Source organism: Ursus maritimus, unplaced genomic scaffold (assembly GCF_017311325.1).
Source record: "Ursus maritimus isolate PB19 unplaced genomic scaffold, ASM1731132v1 scaffold_10, whole genome shotgun sequence".
NCBI classification, from domain to species: Eukaryota; Metazoa; Chordata; class Mammalia; order Carnivora; family Ursidae; genus Ursus; species Ursus maritimus.
Genome location: NW_024423344.1, coordinates 60,955,937 through 60,968,568, shown reverse-complemented (window position 1 = coordinate 60,968,568; position 12,632 = coordinate 60,955,937).

Here is a 12,632-nt window from a genome sequence, read left to right as displayed (position 1 = left end):
TTCTATAACCATAGGACTTTGGCATATGATTTCCTTTCTTAGAAAGGCCATGTCATGTTTTGATATTGGGTTTGAGCTGGTTTTATAAAACATATTGAATCTTCTTCAAAAGGAGTTTGTCATGGAAAAAAATATTAAAATATTCTAAGAATATAGGGGATCCTGGCTGGCTCAGTCAGTAGAGTATCTGACTTCTGATCTTGGGGTTGTGAGTTTGAGCCCCATGTTGGGTGTAGAGATTACTTAAAAAATATTTGAAGAATATAAAAATTTAAAAATATATTAGCTAGTCCTATTTTTATTCTTGTGTCAGTTTTTAAATTTGTGTTTTCAAGAAATTTGTACATTTGATATCATTGTTCAACTTTATTGACGTGAATTTGTTTGCAATATACTTTTATTACCTTTTTAATACCTGTAGGATTTGTAGTGTATCCCCTTTTCATTTGTTGTTGATTGTTAGTAATTATTCTGTCTTTTTTCTTGATAGGTATTTGTGGGAGTATATTAATTGTATTAGTCATTTAAAAAAACCAACTTTCAGCTTTGCTGGATTTTTCTATTATGTGTTTCTTTTCAATTCCATTGATATTTGCTATTATTATTTTCTTCCTTTTACTTTATCTTATTTTGGTTTTATTTTTAAATAGCTTTATTGAAATACAATTCAAATATGAAACACTTTGCACATTTTTATTATTTATTTATTTGGTGTTAATCTCTTATTTTATTTTTCTTACTTAAGTACAGATGACACACCATGTAAACCAGCTTCAAGTGTACAACATAAAGAATCAATAATTCTATATATTAAGCAATGTTAACCATGATAAGTATGGTTGCCATCTGTCACACACAATGGAATATTACTCAGATATAAGAAAGAAATCTCTCCATTTGCAACAACATGGATGGACCTGGAGGGTATTATGCTAAGTGAAATAAACCAGACAGAGAAAGACAAGTACCATATAATTTCACTCATCTGTGGAATCCAAAAAACAAAACAAACACACAACAACAATAACAAAGAGAGAAACACACTCATAAATATATAGAGAACAAACTGTTGGGGGTGTGGAGGGATGGGTGAAATAGGTAAAGAATATTAAGAGGTACTTTATCTTATTTTAATTTACTCTTCTTTTTCTAGCTTCTTGAAATGCATAGATCATGGGTTTCCTGCTTTAGTATATGCATTTACTGTTGTAAATTTTGTTCTAAGCACTATTTCATCCGTATCTCAAATATCTTAATATGTTGTGTTTTCATTACCATTATAGTTCAAAATAATTTCTAATTTCCATTTTGGGCTACTTAGAAGTATGTCACTTAATTTCCAAATATATGAGATTTTTAAAATTATAATTCTATTAATGGTTCCTATTTGTGCTGTTCAAATTCATATCTTTCTGATTTGTTTTTGGGGTTTTTTTTTGCATTTTTCTATCAGCCTAAGAGATGTATGCTAACATTTCTAAATAAGAATGCAAATGTACTATTAATACTATTTCTATCCATTTTTTGCTTCATTTATTTTTAGCCTGTGTGAATGCATTTATAGCAATTTGCAGTTGTGATATCTTCCTGCTGAACTGTCTTAACATTATGAAATATTCCTCTTAAAATATAATTTTTATGTAGAAAGTCTATTTACATTCTGAAGTGTCACTGCTGAAATATAATTATAGATCTTTATGTTGTGTATAGGCTCTGATTATGTATAGCACAGAGCAGAGTACATACTGAATTTTATTTTCTTTAAAGATATTTATTTATTTTACAGAGAGAGAGAGAGAGAGATTGAGCACTGGAGTGTGGTGGGGAGGGCAGAGAGAAAGGGAGAGGGAGAATCCCAAGCAGACTCTCTGCAGAGTGTGGATTGCAACTTGGGGTTCAATCTTACCACCCTGAGATCATGACCTGGAAGCTGAAATCAAGAGTCCAATGGTCAACAGACTGAGCCACCAAGGCTCTCCACATACTGAGTTTTAAATAATATATTGTTCTCATTTTTTTTCTCCCAGTCATGGCTTTCACTGTGCCTATATATCATGCTTTGATAGGCCAATACTTATCATTGAAAAGTCTGGAAAAGGCCTTGATAACCTAGGTTGGGTAACAGTGAAAGGTTTATTTTTATTCTAAGGTAGAAGTGGAAATAGATTGACATAAATAGAGGCTTCAAGGGAAAATAGGTGAAAAGCTCCAACCTTTCTCTGTTCCATTAACAGGGGGTTTGGGATGTGTAGTTAACTCTATGGATAACGGTGGGAGTAGAGTAAGGAGCTGGAGTCCGCATAAGTAGAATTAAGGGTAGATCACCGAATTGCTGAGTCAAGGATCTGCTTAAGAGATCAGGAGCGAATTTTTAGGAAGTTCTGGGACAGGATCACTCCCTTTCCCTTGATCACTTACGCAGTTCAATTTAGCAAACATACTTGGGGCTAACCACGTTCTAATATTTCTGGGTGCTTAAGTCCAAAGACAAGTAAGATATAGTTGCAGTTCTTGAGACAATTGTCATCGAATGGATGAAAGAAACACAAACTAGTCTTTCGAAGAGAAATAAAAAAGAATGTGGAGTCAGACAACTGCCAGACACAAGGAAGTACCTGTGACATAGCCAAACTTGTAATACAGCTGATAGCATGAGAAGGGAGGTAACAAGCAGGGAGTAAATGGAGGGGACAATAGTAAAAGTTTAATTAAAATCTTGTTTACTGGATCTTAAAAAAATTGGAGATGTTTGCTAAATGTTTAATTTTCATTTGCAATCCAGAATATTAGTACAACTTTGTGTATTACATTTTGAGGATACCATGTTTACATAACATATTAAGGATTTTTGTAATTTTTAGTATATACATTAAGGCCTTATAAAATGTTCATCTGTCTCCTTAAAAATCAGTAATCTAGTATATTGTAGCAGGCACTTACTTATTTGCTCAAAGTTACATGTAGATAAAATTCTTTGATTTTTCCTTCTTCATCGGTAATATTTTGATAAAAGAAGGTGTACAGCAAGCAATCTTATTTATATGAAGGAAACTAGAGCTTTTAGATTTCTAATGCTAATGGAGGAAAATTTGACTGAGTGAAACATATTGAAAATTCAACCCTGACAGCTGGAAAAGATAAATGAAATCCAATTTTGCTTTTTGAGTCACTGTTTTAAGTTTCTACCTGGGGTTAAGATAGGCCTTGAAGGCATCACCTCCTATAGATCAACTGTCTTGCTCCTAGATGCTTCTGTACATACTGGGCAAACTCATCCCAGCACAGATGATTTATAGGTGATAATATTTTTTGTCTATGGTGTAACTGTCACTAGATTATTCCAGCAATATATAGAAGCAATGAATTGAGAAACAAATACGTATATGAATGATTTTATAAATCCTAGAGGTTAATAATAGTTTAGTTCCACTGGGAGCACTACAAAATTGAAAGCCCTAAATATAACTTGAACAACTGCTCAGAAATCTGACTTTTAAAAATTGTTGTAAGAGCAGAGAACTGGAATGGGAATCACATGATGATACATATGCCAAAAGAATAAGAAAACGACGTAATTTTTTTCTTCTGGATTGAATACCATAGAGTTTGGAGTCTTGGATTCTTATATAAATGCATGCTACTCATTCTAATGCCTAAATATTAAGTAGAAACTCTATTTATGGTCTCCATTGAATTAAACATGGTAATAGACAGACCTTGCATTTCAACATATGGATGATAATCTATATTAATTGAACACATTCCTACTAAGTGCCAGGTACTAAGGAAAATTAATAGATAAAGAATACACAGGATCTGCTCTTAAGGAATTTTATTCTAGTACAAGACAGAAAGCAGACACTCATGAAAAGATGGAACATATCCAAGTAGTAAATTACAGACCTTCAATAAGTAATAAAATCATGTTAAGGCACTCAGAGAGCAGAGTATTTCCAGCTCTGTTAGTCAGGGGGCTTTTAATGGAGGTCACAAAAGCAATTATATTTTAACAGTCTCTTGAAGAATGAGTAAGATTTGAATAGATATAAATTACTGAGAAACTGTTCCACAGAGGAGTATTAGTAAACACGTAAATAGGAAAACACAATTAAGTTGACTGGGTAGGCTACAGATGACGATTCATGAAAGACAGTTATGAGAAAAACTGTTAGGGGAGGTTGGGACCCTGTTTGTAATGGGTGTTGAAACCTGTGCCAAGAATGTAGGCTCTAATAATCATCAATGAGTCTTCTTTTATAATCAGCAGGGGAGTTGTATGATTGAAGCAGAGCTCTAATAGTTCTAGAAAGATTGCAGAGCATTGCAGTGAAGCAAAAAGGCCATAAAGATGCTGTAAAGTGTCTAGGTACCACATCTCAAGATTAGGCAAGGGATTTTTAGTTAGATCTACTTGTATTAAAAAATGAATAAAATCTGGGGAGTTATTAGATATTGTAGGTCTTAGGAATAATACAAAGAAAAATAATGACTCCATGAATGAAAATATGCAGATCTGGAGAAAGAAATGGAATGGGCAATACAAATGGGAATTACCACTACATTGTTTCTTGTAAAGACAGAAAATGTGGAGCTACATCATTGGTGAAGAAAAATATCTGTGTCTTTCTGTATCTATATATAGTGTATCTATGAAGTTTGAAGCCAAAGGGGTGGATAGGCTTCTTATGGAGATGATAAAGGTGAGAAGAGTCATATAGCAAAGGCTGTGCTTAGGATATGCCCACAGTTCATCCTATAAAGAATCCAGTAAAGGACAAGGCAATGAATTTTCAGACAATTAAAAGGATTAAGGGAAATGGACTCTGATGGAAACCATTAAAATTTTAAAAGGAGAAGCTGGTAGTTATATGAGGTACAACAGAGGGATGGAAAAGAGTAAGGACTGGTGTCAGTCATTCCAAATGTTCAACTGTGAGGTACCTGGGGGATTTCAAGAGTACAGTTTTCAGAAAGTGAGCAATTTGTATGATTCATGTATAATTCAGGCATGACAGGTTATCAATTTTGGGGTTTTTTTCCATTCAATCATTCACAACATACGTGTAGAGCACCTCCCATGAATTCTAGGTATTGGGAATACAGTGGTGAACAAAACAAATTCCCTTTCTCTTGGTTCTTACATTCTAATGGGGAAAACTGTCAATAAACAAATATGTATCAAGTGGTCAAGAAGAAAAATAGGAAAAAGTGGGGACAGCTAGGGCATTCATAGTCCTCAACTTAAAAGGGGCTGCTTTTTCTTCACTCATCTATCAGTGTTCTATCTTTGAGTCAGACTCATGAAAGACCACAGGCTTCTTTCATGAATTTATTAAATTTCAAAATGCCATCGGAGAATGGATAGAGTCACTCCCTGGTCTTTCCCTTCCTCAAAGAACACACCCCTTAGGATGTATAGAGGTCTATTCATATAGTCACATGAAAGGAATAGACCTTTCTGCAAAAAATTAACAGGTTTGTAGATGCTGTGGGTAGGTAAATAAAACTAACTGAGAGAATACAGTGGCAGTCCCAAGATATCTTTCTCTGTGTGTCTCTCTTAAACATATCTGGAAAAAGACAAAGTTATTTCAAGAAAATGTGTTAAGGTCCATATTATAATAACATGCATATGTTTCCTACCAACACGGCTTGAGCATATTTTCATCTAAACTCAGAGAAATGAATATGAAACCTTCTATAATAATGTTTGGTTTCATGTTGGAAGAGTTCTAGCTTTCAGTGTGCACAAATGAGAAATGCCTAGGCAAGTTCTGATTTAACACTTTTGCAAGGTCAGGTTGTTTAATTGAATAAGGAAAGCAGGTTTCAAGCAGGGCAGAAATCAATGCTGAGCACTGGGGAAAAGGCTCTTTCCCTACCTTGATTCCCCTTGCACTATTTTTTCTTAAAATGAAAGTATCTGTGAACACAGGAAATTTCACTCTTTCCCAAACAAAAAGTAATTAAAATTGCCTTATGTGCCTATTTAGTGTAGGATATGTGATGATATATTCTGCCTTTATTTAAAACCACCATTGGCATTAAATGCTGCCTTACCTTAAAAGTAATATAGCAGAATGACTTTTATTACAGATGGTAATTTATGAAAAGTGGAGCCAATGGAATTGATGTCAAGCTTTTCCCACAAGCTTTATTTACTTTCTTATTGCTCACTATTGACCAAGGTTTGTTACGGCACTAGTCACTATCTCAGCTGGCATTCTGCCTGTTTGTGTTCTTAAAAGTGGTTTTGTTTTTTTATTCTCATACAGCACTGGAACTAATTACAGCTGCTCACTTTTCTATTTCAACCCTCAATGCTCTCCGTTTTCTCTGGATTTTGCTTTCACTCACAGGCACAATATTTTTTCCATTTTGTGTCTGACCCTCTTTCATATACATGGCCAGGACAGGAGCACCCTAGGCCACGGGGAATGAAAAGGCTTTTAGAACGAATTTTCATTTTGTGTGCAATGCCCACGGCGTTCTCTGAGTGTGTGATGTGCTATCGTCAGGTTTTGATTATGCAATTGAAATGCAGAAAATTTAAAAGCTCAGCTTTATTGGCCTTATCAGCAGTTTGCACTCTCCCCCAAACTCTGTTAGAACAATTACTTGATCACCTTTGGTCAAAGACTACCAAAAGAAAAGGAACCTCATAGATGACGCTTAGAGAGGAACTGAGGTTTAATGGAGGGTTTGAAATTTTATACTATATTTTTATACCAATTTTATGAGTTTTTTGTGTTAAGAATGGTCTTATTAGAATAGGATTGAAATTTTTAAAAAGTGCCCCAGTGTATCTTATCTCTCAGTTTGCTGGCAAGGACCTGGGAGGATAGAGGTTTATAAAAAAAAAATATTCTACATAGAAGGAAATGCAGTGAAAAAATGGCTATTCATATTTCTTCACCTCACTCATCTTCCACTTGAAGTCATTCTAAACTGGAATGGACCTCGAATTAGTGTAAAGAGCAAAACAATCTGGCCTACCTCAGGCAGGACCTAGAAATCTTTGTATCTGCAGGTACGTCTGCGTGCCCATAATCCTAGTCAAGGGAAGACTTCAATAAAATGCAGAATCAGAGGGTGTGCCTCGTTGGCTCAATCAGTGAAACAAACGAATCTTGATTTTGGCTCAGGTGGTGATTTCAGGGTCATGAGATCAAGCCCCATATCAGACTCCGTGCTCAGTGGGGAGTCTGTTTGAAACTCTCTCTCTCCCTCCCCCCCCAAATAAATAAATAAATACATACATACATACATAAATCTTTTTTAAAAAATGCAGAATCAGAGAAACTTCAACCAGGTTTTACCAGTCTGGGACCTGCATCCTTGAGAGTAGACTAGAACTACAAAATGAGTTGTGTAGTAGGAAATATGACTTGCGATAATTCCTCTTTCTCCATTGATTCAGATATTGCTCAGGGCTTATAGAAGCTGATATAAGAAAAAAGACTTGACTATAAGAAACGAAGGGATGGTTTTATTTTTTTTTTTAATTTTTGAGGTTTTGATATTCACATTAAAATGATTTTGTGAGCATTTCAGAAATGAGAGTAAATGCTGAATTCCAGGATTAAACTAGCTTATATTTGTATGATATCAGGTCCAACCTTAGACCTTAAAATAACCTATCTCACATTTGTATTGGATAGATTAGGCACCCTTGGGAATGAGAGTGATCAAGCTAACTTGCAGGACATGTGAATATGAATCGTTGTATTAGTTTAGCAATGTTGACCTCGCTATATTACATTCTACTCATGAAAATGAGATCCGTATGCGACAATGTACTAGCACCAGAGAAACCTGGGAAAGAAAATGGACTTCAGATTCCTTACAGAATCAGAGATCAAAAGATCTGTTCCATTAAACTTTAAACCAGAGAAATTCATCTGTCTGCCCCAGTGCCTAGTGTCAATCAATGATTCAGCTTTAGCTGGATTATGGTTAAGCCTGAATGGTCATGCAAGAGAGAATTTCAGACAACCAGTCTCCAAAGAGATTGCTATTCTAAGACTCAACATGAAAGAAAAATATGCTTAGGTTTTGCTATAGAGCAAAGAAATTTTCACCTTTAAAGATATAGTAAAAGTACCTGTATTCCATATTTGTCATACTCACATGTGAAAATAGAATAATCATTAGCAGTTTGATACATATAGATATTTTGTTTCTTAATTTGCTTAATAAAATTTAAGCCAAGATTCTCATAGTCTGTGGTGTTCAGCACACTGGTGAGAATCTAAAGTCTCATTGTGTATCTATAGTTTATGTAATTGTAACCAGTTTATTGAGGAAGAATTTCTACTCATTGGGATATACAGAGAAAACAGAGCTTTCTTTTTCCCTTGGTAACTATTCCCTACCTTTGCTTTCTTGAATCCCTCCTTTCTACTGATTAGTCAATTTCTTACCAAGAACTTAGTCAAATCCTATAATTCTTTAGTTATATCAGTTGTTAGAAAAGTCTCATTTTTGTTACTAAAACCCAGTCCTATTCATTATGAAAGTTCAATACCATATCAGTTTCATTTTTATGGTTCACGTTATAAAATGCAGATTCATATATGTTTAATGGCATCAATTGAGTAGCTGATCATGTGGTGTAAGTTGAAAAATACAGATAAAATAAGATTTGAATTTTAAAATGTTTTAACTTTAATCTTAACATGAAACCAATGAACTAGATTAAGTCCACATACATCCCATTGGTTAGTTGGAATTTGGTTTTTCACTTTTCTATCAGAAGAGAAATTTAATTTAGAGGATACACTCTCAAGAGGAGAACTTTCAAGATTTGTGACTCCTGTGGTCATAATTACATATGAAATCTTTGCAACATGATTAAAATTTCTTTCTTTAAGCAGGGTGTGGGAGGGTTTAGATTGGTGCCTTTTTGGGGAAAAAAAAAGAATTTTGTAATAAATGGGAATGACATCAATCTTTAAGGTATGATTCAATTTTATTATAAGCACTTGGTATATTAAAATATTAAGCTGGATAGTATTTGAAAACCTAGGTAACTGTCTTTTCACTTATTTGCAAGCAGAAGCAATAATTATTTTCTAACAGAATGCTGGTCAAATATTAAAGTTTTTCTATGAATTGCAAAAACAGCCATGAGTTGCAAAACATGTTGACCTACGTTCTGGATCGCAGGTTAGAAAAGGAAAATAGATGAAGGATAACCAGAGATCCTGGTGAGATTGAAGTGCCATCTGTGTGTCTCCCCAGCTTCTGTCATCATGGCACTTGGGCATGACAGGGAAATATGCATGTGCACATCCGCAGGGCGGCTTTGAAGCTCAGAGTCCTGCTGACCTCAAAGACCTGAGAACTTGAAGTGGTTCCATGGATTTCCCTTTCCAGTCTTTGGCTCAGCTTCTAACATCACTCATTCACAAACAGTAATCAAATGATCGTTTTCACTTTGGTGCTTATAACAAAATGGCCCTCTCCACTTCATAGCCTCCACTCAAAGACAAAAAGGGCTAAATGGCAAAGTAGAAATATAGCTCCTGTTCATTGCTTTTTTGCATATAAGGAATGAAATGGTGACTGACGTTTAAAGTTAATGCCTTTTATTAAATAACAGTCCTTCCTTGAGCAGTGGGATAATTTGAAAGGAAATCTGTGTTCGTTAAAGAACACCGCCTCCTTTTCTTCTAAACGCTCTCATGCTCTCATCTAAAGGAAAAGATGGCGCTTGGCAGCCTTGCCATCTTCATGGGATTCAGCATCCTCATTATTTTTACTTTAATGGAAGAAACTCTGATAACTAATCCATAAATAAATGCTTATTAAAACAGCTCATTTATCAGTGCCTCTTTATAATCAGCTCAATTGGGTTATAATTTAGGGTATAACGCCTGAAGCATGTTAATATAGTTATGTGAGCGCAATAATTAGAAATGACTGGTGTTTGCATTTTGACCTTCCTTCTAAAGATTTCACACCACCTTCCAAACAGCACACTAATGAAAGTAGATGTGGAGTTTATCTGAGCACTGTATCACAAGAAAAAGCTGCAATTTGACATAGTAGTAGGCTGGAATAAGAAACAGATACAAAACATAATTACCTAATTATAATTTGTTTTTGTGGAATACCTGTTTTGAAAAAGAGATGCAGCAAATTTTGTCCCTCTAATATATGAGTTAATAAACTTTCTTAAGAACTCATTCTGCATGTACATTCATAGTTTTTTTTTAAAAAATGGAAACAAGTTCTTGTGCACAGGAGAGGAGCACCCTGTCCACTGGGAATAGAGTGGATAAAGACCTGTTTAGCAAGACAGCTTACTGAGCCTCACTGACCCAAACTTTTTCAGCTTATTCCAGAATCCTATTTTCTCAGGATTGTCTGCATTTCTCCAAAAATTGCTTTTTTTTTTTAGTTCATTTCCTAATGGCTATTTTTTAAATGCCTACAATTTTCACAGCAGTGGGCTACTTTTACTAAACTGTTCGAAGTATTTGATGTGAATGATTGTTGTGAGAATTCTATAAAAGCATTACCTACACAATGCCTAGCCCATAGCTCTTAATATCTTTTTGGCTCCTCTCTCCATCTTGAGACACTGAGATAGAGTTTAACACATTTAACTGAATACCTCACATGTTGAAGATGCTCTGGAAAATTCTATGGGGAACACAAAGATGAATAAAGCCCTGTCAAGTTTGTGGGGAAGGTGGATGTGGAAAAATCTTCCTTAGTGAGAGATACTATGTCTTTCTTTGGTGCAACCTCAGTTCCTAGCACGGTGCCTGCACAACACGTGATGCTCAAGATATTAAGTCAATGATTTCAATTAGGAAGAAATAAATAAGTAGAATCATAAGTAATGCATTACAAACTCTAAAATGTTTTACTATTGAAGATATTGAAGAGGTGGCATTTGTTTTAGGGTCTGAAAATACTGCTAAATTATAGTAAAGGGAAATGGCATTTCTTTCTGACCTGATAATCTAGTGGTAAGCATTTGCATAACAAATGCAGGTAAATAATACTCAATTGACAATATATGAATTGTTAGTAATCCCAGATCAAGATACTAATATTTCACTTATATCATTTTAAATGCCTTAATGCTATAAGTTTGGCATGAAATGGGAAAGTCATTTACGAAAATATTAGACACCTGTGTAACACAAAATCTGGGCTCTAGAGGGAGAAACAGAGAATGGATTCTAACCACACATGCCAACATCAACAAATCTATTGGCTAGAAAATAATAAAAGCTAACTTTAAAATGCCAGTATATATAATTTGGAAATATATCTCAAATTTGTACAAACATGCTTGAATAAAAAATAAAATAAAAGCAAAATCCTCGGGATTTCAATGGTAGTGGGTAGTGAGAAAGGAAATCTAAGATGTTCCTTGCCTTTAGGATTTTTTTCTCCACCATATGGATAGCTACTCTGTGTTTATGTATTGTGTGCGTGTGCATTTTGTAAACATATAGGCATATATATATATATATATACGTATATATACATATATATACATATATATATATATATATATATAGTATGTGTGTGTGTGTGTGTGCATGTGCGTGTGCGTGCGTGTGTGTATTTTCAATCTGAAACTTACCCTCAAGAGACTAAAAGGCCCCAGGAAGAGGCTAGGAAGCTTTTACTCACCTCCCATTAGAAAACTGACCTCATAAGGGATCTACATAGTACCCAACTCCATTCTCTTTTTCTAGGCAGCCCCCAGTTTTTTCTGCTAAAACCCATGGTATATTTGGCACACTAACTCAGACTTTGGGAAATGTACCACTGTGGATTATTGTGTTCTTTGTATTTCCCTGGATGAGTAAAATTAATACCTGTGAGATAGGAATGGACTTTTTTTCCTAAGATTTATTTATATGAGGGCGGAGGGCCAGAGAGAGAGCAAGAGAGAGAATTCCAAGCAGACTCCTAGTTAAGTGGGGATCCAGACGCAGGGCTCAATCTCACAACCTTGAGATCATGACCTGAGCCCAAAATCAAGAGTCAGAGGCTCAACTGAGCCACCCAGGTGCCCAGGAATGGCCTTTTCCTTAAAAAGGTGAAAGGTTTGCAAAATGAAATGTTGAGAAAGAACCATTCTTTTTAATTATTATTGTTGTTATTTATTTCTTTATTGAGAGAGAGTGTGTGTGTATGCGTACACATGTGTGGTGGGGGAGGGGTAGAAGGAGAAAGAGAGAATCTTAAGCAAGCTCCACCACACCCAGCACAGAACCCTATGCGGGGCTTGATGTCCCCACCATGGGATTATGACCTGAGCCAAAATGAAGAACCAGACGCTTAACTAACTGAGCCACCCAGATGCCCCCAAAAGAACCACTCTCTTTGAGGAGAAGGAAGAGAGACAGCAAGACGAACCTTGAAACAAGGAAGCAAGAATGAAAACCAGATCACATGAGGTTTATATATGATTGGTACAATTAAGAAAATCCAAAAACTTCTCTTTGTACATGGAGAGCTGTACTATTTTACTCCATCTTAAATTTGTTTTGCCCTATGCTGTAATTCCCTCTTGCTCCAGTCTCCAGTGAAGTCTCACTACATTCACAATCGTTCTGTGTTAGGGCAGTAAAAGAAGGATGAGCTTTCTTGCATCTCTC